The sequence below is a fragment of the Theropithecus gelada genome, chromosome 1, assembly GCF_003255815.1.
Source record: "Theropithecus gelada isolate Dixy chromosome 1, Tgel_1.0, whole genome shotgun sequence".
NCBI lineage: Eukaryota > Metazoa > Chordata > Mammalia > Primates > Cercopithecidae > Theropithecus > Theropithecus gelada.
Window position 1 is genome coordinate 184,335,619 of NC_037668.1, and position 18,443 is coordinate 184,354,061.

Genomic DNA, 18,443 nt, shown 5'->3' on the forward strand with positions numbered 1-18,443 from the left:
AAGGAAGGGACGTGGGAAGGACACCTGACTCCCATAAAGCCAGTGGGAAGGTGGGTGGGGCGGGGGTGGAGGGGAGATGATGAGGCAGAGGGAACACCCAGGTGAGGGTCAGGAAGAAGACAGAGCCCATGACAGGCTCAGGGGACTAATGCCACTTGGTGTGACAACAGGAATGAGAAGGCTACAGTTCCATGGGAGAAAGAGGAGAGAAGAGGACTAAGGGTTCCCTGGTAGACAAAAGGAGGATCAAATTTAATGAGTGAAAGAATGGGGATAAATAAATCAGTTTCCTAACAGGTTCCTCCAGAAGCCACCTCTAGCAATGCCTTTCTCATCACCAAACACCCTTCCAGGCTAAGATGCTCCTTACCAGTGCAGTGCCTCCCAGCCGTGGCTCAGGTGTTCTCCTACTACCTGGGAAGCTGTTCTACTTATTAAATGTGATCTCCATAAAGAACTGCAGGCCAGGCACAGTGGCTCATGCCTGTAACCCCAGCACTTTGGGAAGCTGAGGTGGAAGGACTGCTTGAGCCCAGGAGTTTGAGGTTACAGTGAGCTGTGATTGTGCCACTGCACTCCAGCCTGGGCGACAGAGCAAGACATTGTTTCAAAAAAAAAATAGAGAGAGAGGTGCAGTCTGAATCTGAGGGAGTTCAGCACCCACTGTGAGTCCTACCAGTTTCTCTCTCATGTCTAGGGAAGAAGAAATGAACGAGGGGCTGGGGAATGGGCCCCAGCCACAGTGCGGGGAAAGGGGAGATGCCAGTCTACCATAATGCCAAGAGACACCTGCTCGTGCCTCACCTGGCCCTCCTGCTGAAATAGAGCTGGTGTCCCTGGGTATAGCCACCTGCTTACAATCAGGCAGAGGGTTTAGGGAAAGGCACATTGGAAGGAGAATTTCTCCTGTGCTTGGCTTCAGGTTCACTGGGTTCTACTAAAGGTGCTATGGGGGAAGGAAAGGAGAGAGTCAAAATGAAGAGCCACCAGGGCCAGTGAGGACCAGGGTAATTGAATTCAAGCCCTGGGATGCCTCCTTTCTGCTTTCTGAATTTCAGCAATTTGAAAGTAAAAAGGGGCTGGCTTGGTTCATGGAATCACCATCCACCAAAATTCTTACCTTTGGATCTTTGCTTCTTTCTGTCCCTCCTGTCCAATTAGTACCATTGTCCTGTTGGTTCTACCTTCATAAAAGCACCTGAATTCATCCTCCCTCTCCATCCTCACTATCTTGGTCCATGATCTCATCCTTCCTCGCCCGGACCACTGCAATAGCACCCAGCTGGTCTCTCAACCTCCTGTCTCTTTCTCCTCCTTTCACCCATCTCACACTATCAATGTTATCTTTTTAAAAGGCCATTCATTGGATCTTACCACTTCCAAACCTCCAGTAATAACCATAGCAAGTAACATGTGTAGAGCATCTCTTAATTTACCAAGCATCTTCATATATTTTGCTCATTTAATCTTTACAACCATTCTGAGAAGAAGGTAGAATAGGTATTTTCATCCTTAACTTAAAAGTTATGCAACTTCATGGAGTTTAAGTAAGAAACAGAGCCAAGACCAGAACCCAGGCCTTTCTCTTGTAAGAGCCCAAGTCCTTCAGGCCCCACATATTTGCCTAGTCCCATGGCATTTTTATATGCTACTTTATCTTTTCATAGGTCTGTGTCTTGATTTTTCAACTAAGCTCTGGGGGAATCCAGGGAAGTTTAACAAGGTGATATTTTGAGCAAGACCTTGAAAGAGGAGAATTGAAGCAGGCTATGACCAGAGGAACATAATCATCCTTGAGCATCTAGGGTAAGCATTATGACCAACAGATCCATTTTCCAGCTCAGAAAACTGAATCTGAAGGGACTTAAGTGGTCCTTTGAGAGGGCAAGTGTCCAAGGACACACAGTCCCTCAGAGGAACCACAACTCTCAGATCTTCTAAATTCCATCTCTTTCTACTCTATCAGCCCCTCCTTTACGGCTTCCACCATCCTCTGCTGAATGAAGAGGATGAAGCCTTCAAGCATGACTTTCAAAGTCTTACACAGTTGGAGCCAAGCCTTTCTCTTCAAGCCTCATCTCCTCCTGCCATCCCTATCCACCCCCTGCCATCCCTATCCACCCCCTGCCTGCCTACCGCCCACCACAGCCATGCTTCAACTATAGCACATTTCCCACCCTTCCTGAAAAGGCAAGGTGAGCGTTCGAGGCTAGCGCACAATGCTTATCCGCCTGGAATTCCCTCTTATCTGCCTGAGTCGAAATCCTTCTTCAAGGCCAGGCTGAAATGTTGCCTCTTCTGTTTGGGTCCCACCATCCCTGCCCCTCAACCTTCTGGCCTCTAGTCTACCTCTTCTACAACTCTTTAGAGCTCATCTTGCAGTCAGACCTTTACTATGGTCAGCTGTCTTTCTTTCTGTGTGAGCTTTCTGCAAAAACATTCTGTGCCTTACTCAACTTTCTATCCTCCCAGACTAGAATAGGCCTACCACATAGTATATGTTCAGTAGATTCTTTTTTTTATGAAAAATATCCAGGCTTACTAGGAGAAGTCATAGCTCTTCCCTGACTCCTAGAGGCTTCAAAGAAGGTGTACTCCAACTCTGCACTGACTCAAAGGGAGCAGGTAAATGAGCGGCAACTCCTGCACACTGCCACCAGTTTCTCTTGGTTTCACTTCACTATAATCACTGTAAATTAGACTATAAAGAATGGGCTTTGTCATCTCTATATGGCCCCCAGAATGACAATGTAGCTTGATTTCTGGCAGGATAGGCCAACAAACCCCAGTCTAACCTCCCTTTGTCTAACCTCTTCTGATTCCAGGTTAAGTGGTGTTTCCACATGCCTCCTTGTGTTTGGAAGTTTCTTGGATCCAGGTCTCACTTGCTGGGTTCCCTGCTCTTTTTTGCCATTATAGGCTCCCTTTCCTCCCACCCTCCCACTTGGCATCCTAGCTGGAACTCACAGGCCCAGAGTCTGACAAATTTGGCCAAGTCTCTTGGCTAAAAGAATTAAAGCAATGAATGTGCACCACTGGGGGTACTCCCAAGCAGCTTCAGCACCTTCATGGAGGATGTGGGGGACCTTCTTTATGATGCTTTATCAACTGGCCTTTTCTGTTTCTGTTTTGTTCTTTCATTGGGAACCTGGGTAGCAAGTCCAGCATCTGTGTCTTTCCTAACTCTTATCGCCCCTCCACGATCACTGCTGTAATTGTTAGTACCCATGGCCTGTCTCCCTGACTAGTCTGCAGGCTTCATGAGGTCAAGTAAAGCCTGTATCATATCACATTCCAACAAGGGTCAGTGAAGCTTAACCCAGTGTCTGGTATGATAGATTCTACAGGTTATAGAAATAAAATATCAAGAACAGCTAATGTTCATATAACACACTTAAACTTGTTAAATTTACAAATCATTTTCATGTAAATTATTACATTTAAAGTTTCAAAAGCCCTGCGAGATTCAAAAAGATTACTTGCCCAAGATAATCCAGTTAGCAAGAGGCAGAGACAAAATTCAAACTAATGTCTTCTTCCAGGTTATGTGCTGTTTTGACAACGCCTTAGCTGTCTACCCTGCTACCTAGAAGTCAACATTTAAAATCTACAAGAGGGATTTCATTTCAGCCCAAGGTTGAGGAAAATAAGCATATAAAAAGATGGCTTTTGTTTTTCTTTAAGGGATTATCCTTTTCATTGAAACAGTAGCATAAAAATCCATTGCTCTGTGTTGGGTTATTAAAGACCTAGAATAAAATTCATAGCATTAGTCAAGCTAATGATATACTGTTTGATTTTGTGTCCATTTATTCATACATATATTGCATTCTGGAGAGAACAGGAGCAAATAAGATTCAGCTTCATAAACCTTAGATTTAACATGCCCATCAGGCTCATGAGTATATATGTGACCAGACCTGGGAAACAAAGCATACTCCTTTAACTGGTCCCTCTCTCCTCTGACAATCTAAGTACCCTGTCCTCTTCACAGAGGATCCTGGGGTTATTCAGATGATGACGCTTTTGTAAAGATAAAGCATATTACCATTATTTAGTTTACCAGATGACTGCTGAATTTCCCCCATTGAAAGGCAGCTCAAAGCAGGGCACTACGAATATCTTAATTTATCCAGTTCCCTTGGAGCAAGGCATAGAAAATGTAAAAGGGGGAATTTGGCCTATAGTAGAAGAGTGTTCATATTCTCTAAGGCCCCTTGGCATCAGCCTGTGGCCTAAGGTAAGAGGACAGGTAATTGGCTCCTTTTCATTTGTTCTATCCAGGCTTTCTACACCCAGAGATGCAACAGAACTCAAGATAGGATGCGTCCAGATTTCAGAATTCCAAACAAGGGGAACAAAAATAAATCCCCATGTGATGCAGCAGAAACACCACCAGTCTATTTTCAGAGCCGGGGATCTAGGTATCCTCTGCTGCTTACAAACTGGGCAGTCACCTTCCTGTCTGAATTTCCTCATCAGTCAGAGTTGATATTAGGACCCATATAAACCCTAGGCTCATAACTAGAGGCAGGGATAGATTTGGTTGACTCTGAGAGTCCTGACTAGATTCCCCTAAGAGATTGTAGAGTGACACAAATCCAAGTGATGTTTCATTCCAGACGCTTCTCCTTACCCAATTCTGTTATCCTTAATTTTAGGTTGCTCCTCCAGCCCCAAACCTGGCTCCTCTGAGGGAGGATAACCTGTAGCTCCCCTCACATATGGCTGTTGCATACAGGGAAGTAAGGTGAATTGGAGTTAAGCATGGATGAGCCTCTATTCTGGATGCTACATATGTATGCAAGGTTTGGGTTTCTAAATTTCAGTCATGGAAACTAAGAACAAGGTGGATCTCTTTGCACTGCATGGTTGAGCACAGTTTTCTTTTATCCTGGTTACTACATTTGTATTTATGACTGTTTTTTATCTGCAGCAGTTTACATGATAAACATAAATTGTAAAAATCAACTATTCATACACAGCTAATTCTATATTATTCATCAATAAGATGAAGTGGAAGAATTACATAATCTCAGACAAGGTAGAATGCCCAAAACATTTATCATGTGTGTGTGGAGGGATGAGGGGAGAGAAAACAGAGACTTCTTTGAAATCATTTTCAGGTTATTATTAAAATTAATATTTTATGACTGTCTGAACCTATAAGGAGCCATTGCTACAGACAAATCACAAAGTGGTTAATCTCTGCCCTAATGAAGTAACTGGTTTTAGCCCATAGGCTGATACTAGGAAGGTCTTCGGTTGTTCACATTTCTAGACTTGATTATGCTGTTGCTAATTCTTGGGGATTAGAAGTGAGGTTGATGAAAGCCTAGCTCCAGCCTGAAATGTCTGCCCATGTTATGTGACCCATAACAGAGTCAGTCACAGGGCACCTGGACAAGTATCTCGATGCTTGTCTAGTGATGAAGATGTTCTGGTAGGTCGGCTGGGGTAAGAAAGCCTCTGTTGGAGGACTGCTTGGCTCGTGTTTTAGCCTCTCTCGCTCCAGACCTCTCCTCCCACCTCCATGCAGGGAGCTTTGTTTACTGATGCACAGCCCCTCGCTGCTGTCATGACAACCAAAAGGAAGACAAAGTGCCAGGATGGGCCAGCCTGTGTGACTCAAAGATCTGTTTATCCACACTCCTGTACACACTTGCATGCTTCATCACACACATTGGCATGGATACACACACTAATCCTGGCACAAGCCGCATATGTACACACACTCTGCCAAGCACACAAATGGCCACATGGTCATATTCCTATTCATCTTCAGAGTCCGTGTTTCAGATAGCTTTGCTACCCATAGGGAAACCTTGCCAAGGTTCCTGTAAAGTCTTTGCTTTAGGAAGGAGGAATTTGGGTTAGACATCAAGACAAACCTCTTCAACCCTAAATGTTCTGAAACTAACAGAGAAATTGGAAGCAAGATTGGCAATTCTGTGTTGGCAGTGGTTTCATTTCAGTGCCATTGGAAAATGGGCTGGGGTCGGGGTGAGCCTCTTCAGTGTTCCTATATTTTCAGTGTTCTTACAAGCCTGGGGAAACGTTTCTCCCATTTTTCAGAGAAGCAAACACAGCCCCAGAGAAGGTAAACACCTTACTGAAGGTCACAGAGTTCAGCAGTATTAAAGTTATTTAGGCTTTATCCCTTGACTTGTTCTAGAAAGGATTTAAGGAGACTTAGGTTGTCAATAAAGGCCAAAACAGAAGCTAGCCCTCTAAATCCTATCCATTATTGACTCTAATAAGCAGGATGGGTGATGCAAATGCTCAACGACATCATACGGGGTCATTCTTCCTTCGAATCTGAAGTTTTCGGAAGGCTCCTCCTATAAGCAGAAATCCTTCCCTAAAGTAGGTAAGGCAAATAAATGGCATTACATGGAGTGCTATATCCCATTCCTACCCCACCACCTTATGTCCACAGCAATGGAAGACAGACCAGGAGTCTTACAGACCAGGATATCGGGCGAGGGGAACCTGACAGATCACCTGTCCAAGACCGGCTTTCCACAAGCAGGGAAACTAAGGCATAGAGAGAGGTCAGATGATTTGCCACTTCCAAGGATTGGGGTGGTGGCGGCAGACCTGGAGCATCACGTTCCAAAGCCAGTGCTGTGCCACAGCTTCATGACATTTCAGTTATGAGAACTCAAAGAAGATTATTCTTTTAGGAGCTCGGGGAATGACTGGTCTTTTTTCTTTCTCTTCTCAATATTGAGATCTCATTTATTTGTTTGAGTAGACGCAGGGGAAAAAAAGCATGACAATTAATGTAAGGGAGATAATGAAGGAACTGGAATATGTTTCCTGTTTTGGTTTTTAACCTTGAAGTTGGTGGAATCCAGAATGTTAAAGTATAATGATTAAAAGCTCTGAAGTTGTACAGACCTGGGTTTGAATCGTAGCTCCATCATGACGTGATCTGGGGCAAGTTCTTAAACTAAATCTCAGTTTCCTCATCATAAAATTAGGAATAATTATCATACCTATCTCAAAATTTGGTTGTTGTGAGGATTAAATCATAGAAAGTGCAAAGTATAGTAGCTACTCCAAGTAGCTGTTATATTACTAACATTTCTGAGAATGTATCATAATACAGATAACCTATTATCAAGGCCTTTATTTTATATATTCATTCCACCTCCAAAATACAATTTATTGAGTGCCAATTTAAGGAGGATGGCTTGAGGCCAAGAGTTCAAGACCAGCCTGGGCCAGAGAATGAGACCCCCTTCTCAAAAAAGCAGCAAATCTCTGTCCTCAACAGAGCTTACATTATACTGCAGGAGAAAAACAATAAACAAGATAAATAAGTACAATAGATAGAATGTTATAATCTGATAATTCCTCAGGGAAAAATAAAGCAGGGAAGTATAGTAAGTATTGGGGGTCAGGGAGCTGGAATGTTGAGTGGCCAAGGAGGGCCTCACTGAGGAGACTTGAGGAATGATATGAGAGATGTGAGGAAGTGAGCCATGCAGACATCCGGGCAGGAGGATTCCAGGGAGAGGTGATGACCGAGCAAAGCTGTGTGGCAGAAGCATCTTGCAGGAACTTTTGAAGAACAGAAAAGGGCCAATGTGACTAGAGTGGACTGAATACATGGAAACAAGGTCAAAGTGGGCAGCAGGCAGTGGAGAAGTGGAGGACCATCATGCAGGGCCATAGAGACCCTATAAAGATTTGAGTTTTACTTGGTGTGACTGGGAAACCACTGGTGGGTTGCAGCAGAGGAGTCCCACAACTTGTTTGCAAAGAATGTCACTGGTTGTCCTGTTAAGAAGAGACTGAAGGGGATTAAGCGTGGAAGCAGGGAGATCTTCCAGGTTGTATCCAGATGATGGTGGCCTTGGCCAGAGTGGTAGAGTATAGCTCATGAGAAACAGCGGGGCTCTGGATAGACTATGAAGACATAGCTATGAGGACTTGCTGGCCGCTGGATGAGGAGTGTAAGAGAGACATGCATCCAAGATGACCCCAAAGTTTTCAGCTATAGCAACCAGAAGAATGGAGTTAAATGAACTGGGATGGAAAAGATAATGGAGCAGGTTTGGGAAGAGGGAAGATCAGGAATTCAGCTCCATATATAAGTCAGCTGGATATCCTGACATGTTTATATTAAAGATCATTAAGTTCAACAGCACCAAATTCTCTGTCATCCACACAATATGTGCCAGCTGCTTCAAGGATTATCTGCTGTGAATGAAATAGAACCATCCTAGATGTTCCTTCTCTGCCACCCTCCTTCCCTGCTGCTGGCACATGCTAGAAAGATGTTAACTGATTATTCAGTAAATCACCATCAATAAACTGTTGTTGCTTTGCTGCAAATAAAATTTAAAACAAAATCAAAAAACCCACAAATATTCTTGGATACTACACTATTTCATTCTAACTGCTTCACAAATCCCTCCATGAGTGGATGATCACGGAATAGCATGTACTATGAACATTGAAAAGTTATGAGTTCTCACATGGTGGTCCCTAAAACCTTTTAAGAAAAGGACTAGGGGACCACACTTTCATCTCTGTTTTGCAGATCGGAAAAATAAAGGCTTTCAGGAGTGCTGAAAGACAAAGAGTTACACAGCAGAATTCAGATCTACTCTGTTTAATTCTCCACCACCCTGCGTCACCTCACTGTGGCACACAGATACTATCAAGGCATGAACTCAGAGGTGCACGTGCTGCTTTCTCTCTGTCTCTGCATATAATAGTGTATGTTTCAGTCACAATATTTCAGTGGATTCAAAGCCCCGTGGTGCAGGAAGAATGAGACACAGGGAAGTAAGAGCATTTCATATTCTTTTTTCTCCCTCATCTACACCCCCCACAGCACTCTAATTACAGTATGAAAGAGGCATCCTGACAGAGCACAAATGGCTGTGTTCTTTTCAGAGACACATTTCACACTCCTCTGAGAAGGCACAGCAACCAGCTCCCTCCCCAAAAGCTTTAGAGGTGTCTGAGGAGAGGTGTGGCTGTGTTCAAGGAAGTAACTGAGAGTTTATTACCAGGTTGAAGCTTTGTACACTTCGCCCTGTGTGGGCGTTTTTTTTCCCCTTGTAAAAAGCTTTGAATTTCCCACATTCCTTTGTTCAACATCTCCAGATAATTTAAACATCAAAGATTCCCCTCAGGAAGGCAAAATGTCAGGGTTCATCACCAAAAGGTTCCTCCTTGTGAAAACAAGTCCTTTGATATGCTTTGGGATGGTCAGTGGAACCAAAGAGAAGGCCCAAAGCTGACAGAAACAGGATGGTGGAGATGGGAAAGAAGAACCAAAATATGAGGGAAAATGGACCGGGGGGAGTTCCTGAGGAGAGACTCGAAGTGAGTGGAAGGAAGTTTACAGGCTTGGTGTGGGCTAACACACAGAATGTGACTCAATACACAGAAGGACTAGCCTGGCCTTTACACTCACTGTCCTTTCCAGGGATGTAATTAAAATGGGATGGGATGTATAGGAGTTTTGATTCACACAGTCATTAATTCACATCTTCAGGGTATCTTAGAAAGTCTCTCAGACTTAGTTCTATTTTTCAGGCAGGAAAATCCAGGCTTAGAACAGCAACTTGACTTGCCCAAATCACATAGTCTGTACTAGAAGCAGCTGTACCTCAACTATTTCCATTTCTTGCAATTGTCTCATTTCTTGTTGGTGACCCTATGATGCTGTAAACTCTGCGAGGGCAGAAACTGTGTAGATTGCTCTTGTTCATGGTTATGCCTGAAGTCCCAGCACAGACAGGCTGTCTGGCAACTGTTTACAATGTGAATAAGTGCATCACATACTACAGGCAGCCACCAGACAAGAAGCAGTTCAGATTTGCAGACAACAGGAGAGAATGGAGTGGAGGGGGGCACACACCCTGTGCCTTGACCTAAAATAACTGAGGTTAGCTCAATTCCAGGTCAGTTCTGAAGCTATGTGGGTTCAGGGTCTGTGGACTCAACAGGGGTTGGGGGCACAGTGGATCTTTAGACTTCAACTTATCCTTCCAGAAAAGGCCTTTTCTCTTGGGCTTCCATGACACCTACTCTTTGGTTTGATTCTTCTCAATCTCCTTCACTCCTCCTCTAGACATTGGAGTGCTCCAGGGCCCAGGCATAGGTCCTCTCCTCTAAAACATTCTCCCTCCAGGTGACGCTGCACAGGCCCAGGGAGACTTCCAACATCATCTCTATGCTGAAAGCTACTGAATTTTTAACTCCAGCCCAAATTCACTACTGAGCTGGAAACCCAGTTATATAACTGTCAACTTGACATTAGCTACTTGGATGTCAAATAGGCATCTCGGATGTAACATGGCCAAGTGATTTCTCCCCAAGCTGCTCCTCCTCTAGTCTCTCCCACCTCAGTAAATAATATCACCCAAGTTAGGGGTCATTTTCCATTCTTTCTTTCTATCCCAACCTCAGCCCAATCCATAAGAAATTCCTGGCAGTCTTACCCCTTTTCTCCAAACCCACTGCTGTCATCCTAGTCCAGGCTACTGCCGTCTCCTGCCTGAATGCTTCCTGCCTTCGGTTGGCTGCAATAGTGCAGTAGCCTCCCTGACTGACTTCACGTTTCCATCTTTGTCCCAATCTCCCTATTTCCTTCATAGTAGGAAAATGGGGTGACTTACAAATTCAAAATACATCATGCTATCCTTCTGTTTAAGACTTTCTTCTGGCTTCTCATTGTTAAAATACAAACTCTGTATTGTGACCTATGAGATCCTCCACAGATCTGCTCTGTCTCTCTTCCTGACTACAGGCATGGGATGGGGGAAATTTCCTGATCACAAAATTAAAATTAATGGCCCCACTACCTGCTGCACTCTGCCACATTAACCTGTTTATTTCATTAATAACATCTGTCCCTAAAAGCTACCTTGTTCAACTATTTGGTTTTTTGTCTTTTCTCAAGAATATAAGCTATACAAGAAAAGGATCTCTTCTGCCATGTTCACCATAACATCCTCAGAACAATGCCTGGTGCTTAAAAGGAACTCAAGCAATATTTGTTGCATGAATGAAAAAAGGCATCAGAACATTCAGAAGTACATATTCTTTCCTCTGGAGATTACCTCTATGGGTCACAACCACTGCAGATCATATCTACTGGTAATGTAGTCAATCCAAGAATTCTCAGCCAGGACTTTCTGAAAACAAGCTGTACACCTAATTCTTTGACACTCTATGTGAACTTTCAAGACCATTCCAAAGCTGTAAAGCAACATCATGGCAGGAAATTCTTCACCATATTCAGCTTAAATATTTTCTGCTGCAATTGAGACTTTATCTCTCTGTAGTCTCAGTATCATTTAAGTTGACTGTTGTCATCCCTTACTTAGAAGTCCTTCTTAAATTGAGGATATTTAATAAATCACCAATTATTTAGCCTGTCTTACAGTTAACCTAAGTTCTTCATTAAAAGGCAATTAATTATTACCTTATTGAAAATACCCTTTTCTATCAGAGAGAAATGATACAAAAGCTGGTGACATACAAGCAAAGACATTTTCCTACTAGATGGCTGGCCTGTCACAGACACCAGTGCCTAGGGCTGTGGTAGGCTATGCACTTTTCTATGAGGATTTGTAACAATACATATACAATGACAGTGACAGAATGTCATGAAAGATGATTAAACCTCTGTTATTGTAAAAATAAAAACTGTATTTGGACTTATTACACCTATCTTTGAATCAGACCACAGGCAAGTTATTGAAGCTTTCTGAAGTTCAATTTCCTAATAAATGGCATTGATAAAAACTGCAACCTCACTGAGCTGCTGTATCAGCAAGCCCATGTGAACCAAGGCACCAGTCATGGCACCTAGTATGGTAGATCTTCAGTAGATAAGAGTGGAATGTGAAGTTCCCAAGGAGCTGCTCTCTTAAAGTACAAAGCACTGTCAGCTGACAACTCTCATTACTTTGTCACCTTGAAATATTAACTCAAATCAGACATTTGCATTAAGGATAATACAAATCAACACTGGAAAGGAAGGAATACTGGTGAGGTTTAGAGAGGAGAAGAGTGCATCTTTGATAAAGTCTATGTTACTGAACATTCGTAGACTGTTAGACAACTTTTCAACTCTAACTCTTCACCATGTCATAGATTCTAAATAACTCTACCACCTTCAGGAGAAGACATTTTTACATAGGACCTTTTATGTGAATATTTCCTTCAAAGCAGACTCTCCAGAGTTTGGAGCCATCAGAGACATTCATGAGGGTGGAAGCTTCCAGCTTGGACCATAACCCCCACCCCAGCATAGACTTCTAAACACTTCTAAGTCCCTTGCCTTAGCAAAGTCCACCCTTATATGTATTTATAGGCAACAGTGTATCTGCTCCTCACAGAGCAGTATATGAAGTATCGGTCAAAGTGTGAACCATGGACCAATGCCTATCTGCAAACTATTTCCAGTCCATAAGATAAATTCAGAAATTAAAAGCACTAATAACTTTTATAATAATTTTACAGATATTTGATGTCTACCAAATATAAGAATAAAAATTGATGGCTGTATTTTATATCTGTTTATATTTTTCATTTCAGTTTTCTGGTAATCCATTTTATAAACAAACACATTTTACAAAAGTGTAAAGACACAGTAGACAGTAGACGGGTAATTTTTTTTTTTTTTTTTTTTTTTTGAGATGGAGTCTCGCTCTGCCACCCAGGCTGGAGTGCAGTGGCCGGATCTCAGCTCACTGCAAGCTCCGCCTCCCGGGTTCACGCCATTCTCCTGCCTCAGCCTCCCGAGTAGCTGGGACTACAGGCGCCCGCCACCGCGCCCGGCTAGTTTTTTGTATTTTTTAATAGAGACGGGGTTTCACCGTGTTAGCCAGGATGGTCTCGATCTGCTGACCTCGTGATCCGCCCGTCTCGGCCTCCCAAAGTGCTGGGATTACAGGCTTGAGCCACCGCGCCCGGCCCGACGGGTAATTTTTAGAAGCGATTCTTCAACGCAGATAGTTTGAAAAGCACTGTCTGGAGTAAAACCATTTCTTTGCAGCTGGAAGATGTGGTATTGAGATCATCATACTAATGACCACTTATTTTGTGTTTATGATGTACCAGACACTCTGCTGTTCTGCTGGTTTGTAAGCACTATCTGCTTTAATTTTCACAAAACCACAAAACACATGATGCTAGCTCACTTTTTAAATGAAGCCAAACGATGTTTAAGAACCTGTTCAAGGTCATACATCTAAGTACTGACAGAACAAGGTTCTTCTGACCACAAATAGGTCTAGAGAGGCAAATAAAAGCCAGGGGACCTGTGCCACCTGAGGCCCTTAGGATTACATTGGCAACATTTCACCACAGCTTTTCAGTGTATTTTCCTCTTCTTTCTTCCTGTGTGTTTCCTCCCCTGCTTTTTTCTTTTTCATCCTATTTTTCCCCTTCTGTATTCTCTTTTGCCTCTTGTCTCTGAGGATATACTCAGATGAAAGGATAGGACCCGAGGTCAGAAAAGCCCCTGAACTCCACTACAGAGTACCTCTTCCTTACCCTGCTCTATGGAGTTGAGAAACAAGGCTATAAAGAAGGCATTAAATTCACATTCTTATTATGTACAGGAAGCAGGAAATTAAAATTACCCTTATATTATCAAACAGTAATTACTAGAAATGGATTCCTATGAAAAACACTAGTTGTCACTAGCATAAATAAAACAAATTCTTTTGCAAGTAATTATGCTCTACCAATAAACACTGATCTTTTATTAGATATCTTATATCCAAACATTACAATGAGCCCAAGTTAAAATATTACTCCATTCTTATCTGAAAATAGATCTTATCTGCAAACATTATCTGTGCATACACGTGTTTACATCTGCAGTCATGAAAATGCACATGCACACACATGTGTATACACATATGTGGCCACAGCTCCATTTACAGGAAGGCTGATGCCTAGAAAGATACACCAGGTCAACATTTCTTCCCCACAGGTTTATCTACTCCTTTGCAATAATGACTTTTCCCTGGGAAACTAGTTAAGTATAGGCTTTACTTCTGAAGGGGTAACTATAGAGAATTTGGTTATATAATTCTGTTGGTGTGAAATAAGGTAATCACTATGATACTATAATATATTTCCATCTAATGCTGCTCAGAAAAAAATGTTATATTTTGCAGAGAATCTGAAAAGTCAAAGAACTGACTTCTACTCTGGCAGAACAAAACACCAGTGCTCTGAAATACCTTTTACACAAAAGACCCAGGTGCTAGATTGACAAGTATGATAATTAATACATTCCTAAGCTTACAAAAAAGTGATGAAAATCTCCAAGGTAAAAAAAAAAAAAAAAAGATATATGTTATGTAAATATTGTCTCCTAGTCTGTGTCTTCTTTATATTCATTTTCTTAATGGGATTTTTTGATAAAGAGAAATTATTTTGACAAAGCCCAACTTATCAATTGTTTTGATTTTGTTTGTGCTTTTTATATTGTATTCTGTCCAAGAAACATCTGTCTAGCCTGAATTCGCAAAGATATTCTCAAATTAATTTTAATCTACACAGAGAGATAAAGGTCTAGATTCTTATTTATTTATTAATTTATTTATTAGAGACAGGGTCTTGCTCTGATGCCCAAGCTGGAGTGCAGTGGTGCAATCTCAACTCACTGCAACCTCTGCCTGGATTCAAGCAATTCTCATGTCTCAGCCTCCCAAGTAGCTGACACTACAGGCACACACCACCACACCCAGATTATTTTTGTAATTTTTGTAGAGATGGGGTTTCGCCATGTTGGCTGGTCTCGAACTCCTGACCTCAAGTGATTCCTCCACCTCAGCCTCCCAAAGTGCTGGGATTATAGGTGTGAGCCACCACGCCCAGCTGTAGGTTCACTTTTTAATATGAATATACAGTGGATATAGCAAAATTTATTAAAAGACTTTCCTTTCCCCCTCTGAATTGATCTTTCATCTTTGTCACAAATCAACCACCAATATACATGAGGGGCTCTCTGATCTGTTCCAGTGGTCTATTTCTCTGTTGACAGCAATACTATATTGTCTTGATTACAGTAGCTTTACAGTGGATCTTAAAATCAAGTAGTGTAAGTCCTACAACTTTGTTCTCTTTTTCAGAATTGTTCTGGGCTCTCTAAAACCTTTGCCTTTCCATATCGAGTTTTGAATCATCTGTCTAGTTCTTCAAATTAATGTGCTAGAATTTTGATAGGGATTTTACTGAATCTCCATATCGATTTAAAGATAATGGATATCTTAATAATATTAAGTTTTTCAATCCATAAAGATATCATGTCTCTCCATTTTTCAAAAGACTAATTCACTTCAGCAATGTTCTGTAGTTTTCAGTAGAAAGGTCCTGACACCTTTTGTCAGATTTATTTCTAGATATTTGGTGTTTTTTTGTTATTCCTTAAATCTTTAACTTCCATTTTTAGTTAATTTAAATTTAAATTTAACTTGGTCACTGCAAGCATATATAACCCAATTAATTTCTTGTATGTTGACCTTGTATCCTGTGACCTGGCTGAATTCACTTAATTAGCTCTTGTAGTTCAGAGTCCACTGTTAGATTTTCAAAATATATAATCATGTTATCTGTGAAAAAATTGGTTATTTTTTCCTTTCCAATTGATGTACCTTTTATTTTCTTTCCTTTCCTTATTAATACAGCTCAGATTTACATAACAACGTTAAAGACAAGTAGTGAAAGTGAAAGTCCTTGCCCATTTCCAGATGATAGGGAAGAGGGATTAATAGATCATTAAGTATGATGCTGGCTGTAGGTTTTTTATAGATACCTGTCCTAAGCCATTTTGTGCCACTATAACAGAATACTTGAGACTGGGTAATTTATAATAAACCAAAATTTACATGGCTTATGGTTCTGGTGGCTGAGAAGTCCAAGATCAATGGGTTGTACCTTGCAAGGGCCTTCTTGCTGCATCATCTCATGGCAGAAGGATGCAATGGCAAAGCCTGTGCAACAGAGCATGGGAAAGTGGGATGAATTCATCCTTTTTTCAGGTACCCACTCCCATAATAATGGCATTAATTCATTCACGAGGGCAGAGCTGTCATGACCTAATCACCTCTTAAGAGTCCCACCTCTCAACTCTGTTGCACTGGGGATTATAACACATAAACTTTGGAAAACACATTCACACAATGGCAATGCCATTTTATCAGACTGAGAAAGTTCTTTTCTATTATTAATTTACTGCAAGCGTTTATTATAAAGGACTAGTAAGTTTTAAGTTATTTTTGCACATGTGTTAAGGTGCTGTATGCTTTCTCCCTCTTTCGCTGCTAATGTAGCATATTACCTTGACTAGTTTTCAAATGCTAAACCAACCTTGCATTCATGAATTAAACATCACATGGTAATGACATATTATCCTTTATATTTTGCCAGATTTAATATTTTCAAGGAAATTTACATTTACATGCATAAAGGACATTGTTCTTTTCTCATTATATATTTGTCAGGTGTAAGTACTGGGGTTATGCTGATCACATCAAATGAGTTGGGAAGTGTTTCTCCCCCTGCCTCATACCCTAAAGGGGTTTGTGAAGGATCAGTATTATTTCTTCCTTAATGTTTGGTAGAATTGACTGGTAAAACAATATGGCCTAGAGTTTTCTTTGTGGGAAGCTTCTGGAATATAAATAAATTTCTTTAACAGATCTGTGTTAATTTAGATTTTAAATTTCTTCTGTTAGTTTTGGTATTCTTTTATTTCAACTTTTATTCTACCTTCAGAGGGTACATGTGCAGGTTTGTTACATGAGTATATTGTGTGATGCTGAAGTGTGGATATGAACGATCCTGTTGCCCAGGTAGTGATTTTAGTACCCAACAGTTCTTCAACCCTCTCCCACCTCCAATACTACCCAGTGTCTATTGTTGCCATATTTATGTCCATCAGTGCCCAATTATTTAGCTCCCACTTATAAGTGAGAACATTTGGTATTTGGTTTTCTGTTCCTGCATTAATTCACTTAAGATAATGGCCTCCAGCTGCATTCATGTTGCTCCAAAGGAGATGATGTCACTCCTTTTTATGGCTACATAGTATTCCATGGTGTATTTGTACCACATTTTCTTTGTCCAATCCACCATTGATGGGCATCTAGGCTGATTTAATGTCTTTGCTGTTGTGAATAGTGCTGTGATGAACATATAAGTGCACGTGTCTTTTGGGTAGAACAATTTATTTTCTTTGGAATTATATACCCAGTAATGAGACTGCTGGGTCAAATGCTAGTTTTGTTTTAAATTATTTGAGAAATCTCCAAACCACTTTCCACAGGGGCCAAACTAATTTACATTCCCACCAACAGAGTATAAGCATTCCCTTCTCTCTGCAGGCTTGCTAGCATCTGTTTTTTTTTGTTTTGTTTTGTTTTTTTACTTTAGTAATAGCCATTCTGACTGGTGTGAGATGGTATCTCATTGTGGTTTTGATTTGTATTTCTCCAATAATTAGCGATGTTGAACATTTTTTCACATTTGTTGGTTGCTTGTGTATCTTTTGAAAAGTGCTTGTTCATGTCCTTTGCCCATTTTTTAATGGGGTTGTTTGTTTTTTGCTTGAATTGTTTATGTTCCTAGAGATTCTGGATATTGGACCTTTGTTGGATGCATAGTTTGCAAAATATTTTGCATTCTCATTCTGTAGGTAGTCTGTTTACTCTGTTGATAGCTTATTTTGCCATACAGAGCTCTTTTGTTTAATTACGTCCCATTTGTCAATTTTTTTTTCATTGCAATTGCTTTTGAGGATTAAGTCATAAATCTTTCTCAAGGCTGATGTCCAAAATGGTGTTTCCTAGGTGTACTTCTTGGATTCTCATAGTTTGTGGTCTTATATTCAAATTTTTAATCCATCTTAATCTTTGTATATATTGAGAGGTAAAGGTCCAGTTTCATTTTTCTGCATCTAGTTAACCAGCTATCCCAGCATTATTTATTGAACAGGGATTCCTTTCCCCATTGCTTAATTCTGTCAACTTTGTTGAAGATCAGATGGCTGTAGGTTTGCAACCTTACGCCTAGGTTCCCTATTCTGTTTCATTGGTCTATGTTTCTGTTTCTGTACCAATACCATGCTGTTTTGGTTACTGTAGTCTTATAGTATAATTTGAAGTCAGGTAGTGTGATGCTGCTGGCTTTGTTCATGTTGCTTAAGATTGCTTTGGCTATTTGGGTCCTTTTTTGGTTCCATATAAATTTTAGAATAATTTTATCTAATTCTGTGAAAAGTGACATTTGTAGTTTGATTGAAATAGTGTTGCTTTGGGCAGTATGGCCATTTTAACAATATTGACTCTTCCAATTCATGAGCATAAAATATTTTTCCAGTTTTTTGTGTCATCTGTGATTTCTTTCAGCAGTGTTTTGTGGTTTTTCTTGTTGGTAGAGATCTTTCATCT

The 18,443-nt window shown here is 41.0% G+C and overlaps 1 protein-coding gene across 3 annotated transcripts in view; it reads right to left on the bottom strand.

Moving 5' to 3' along the window:
- CACNA1E (calcium voltage-gated channel subunit alpha1 E) overlaps window positions 1-18,443 on the bottom strand; it is a 402,433-nt gene that overhangs the window by 97,577 nt on the left and 286,413 nt on the right. The gene's annotated exons all lie outside the window — the stretch shown is intronic.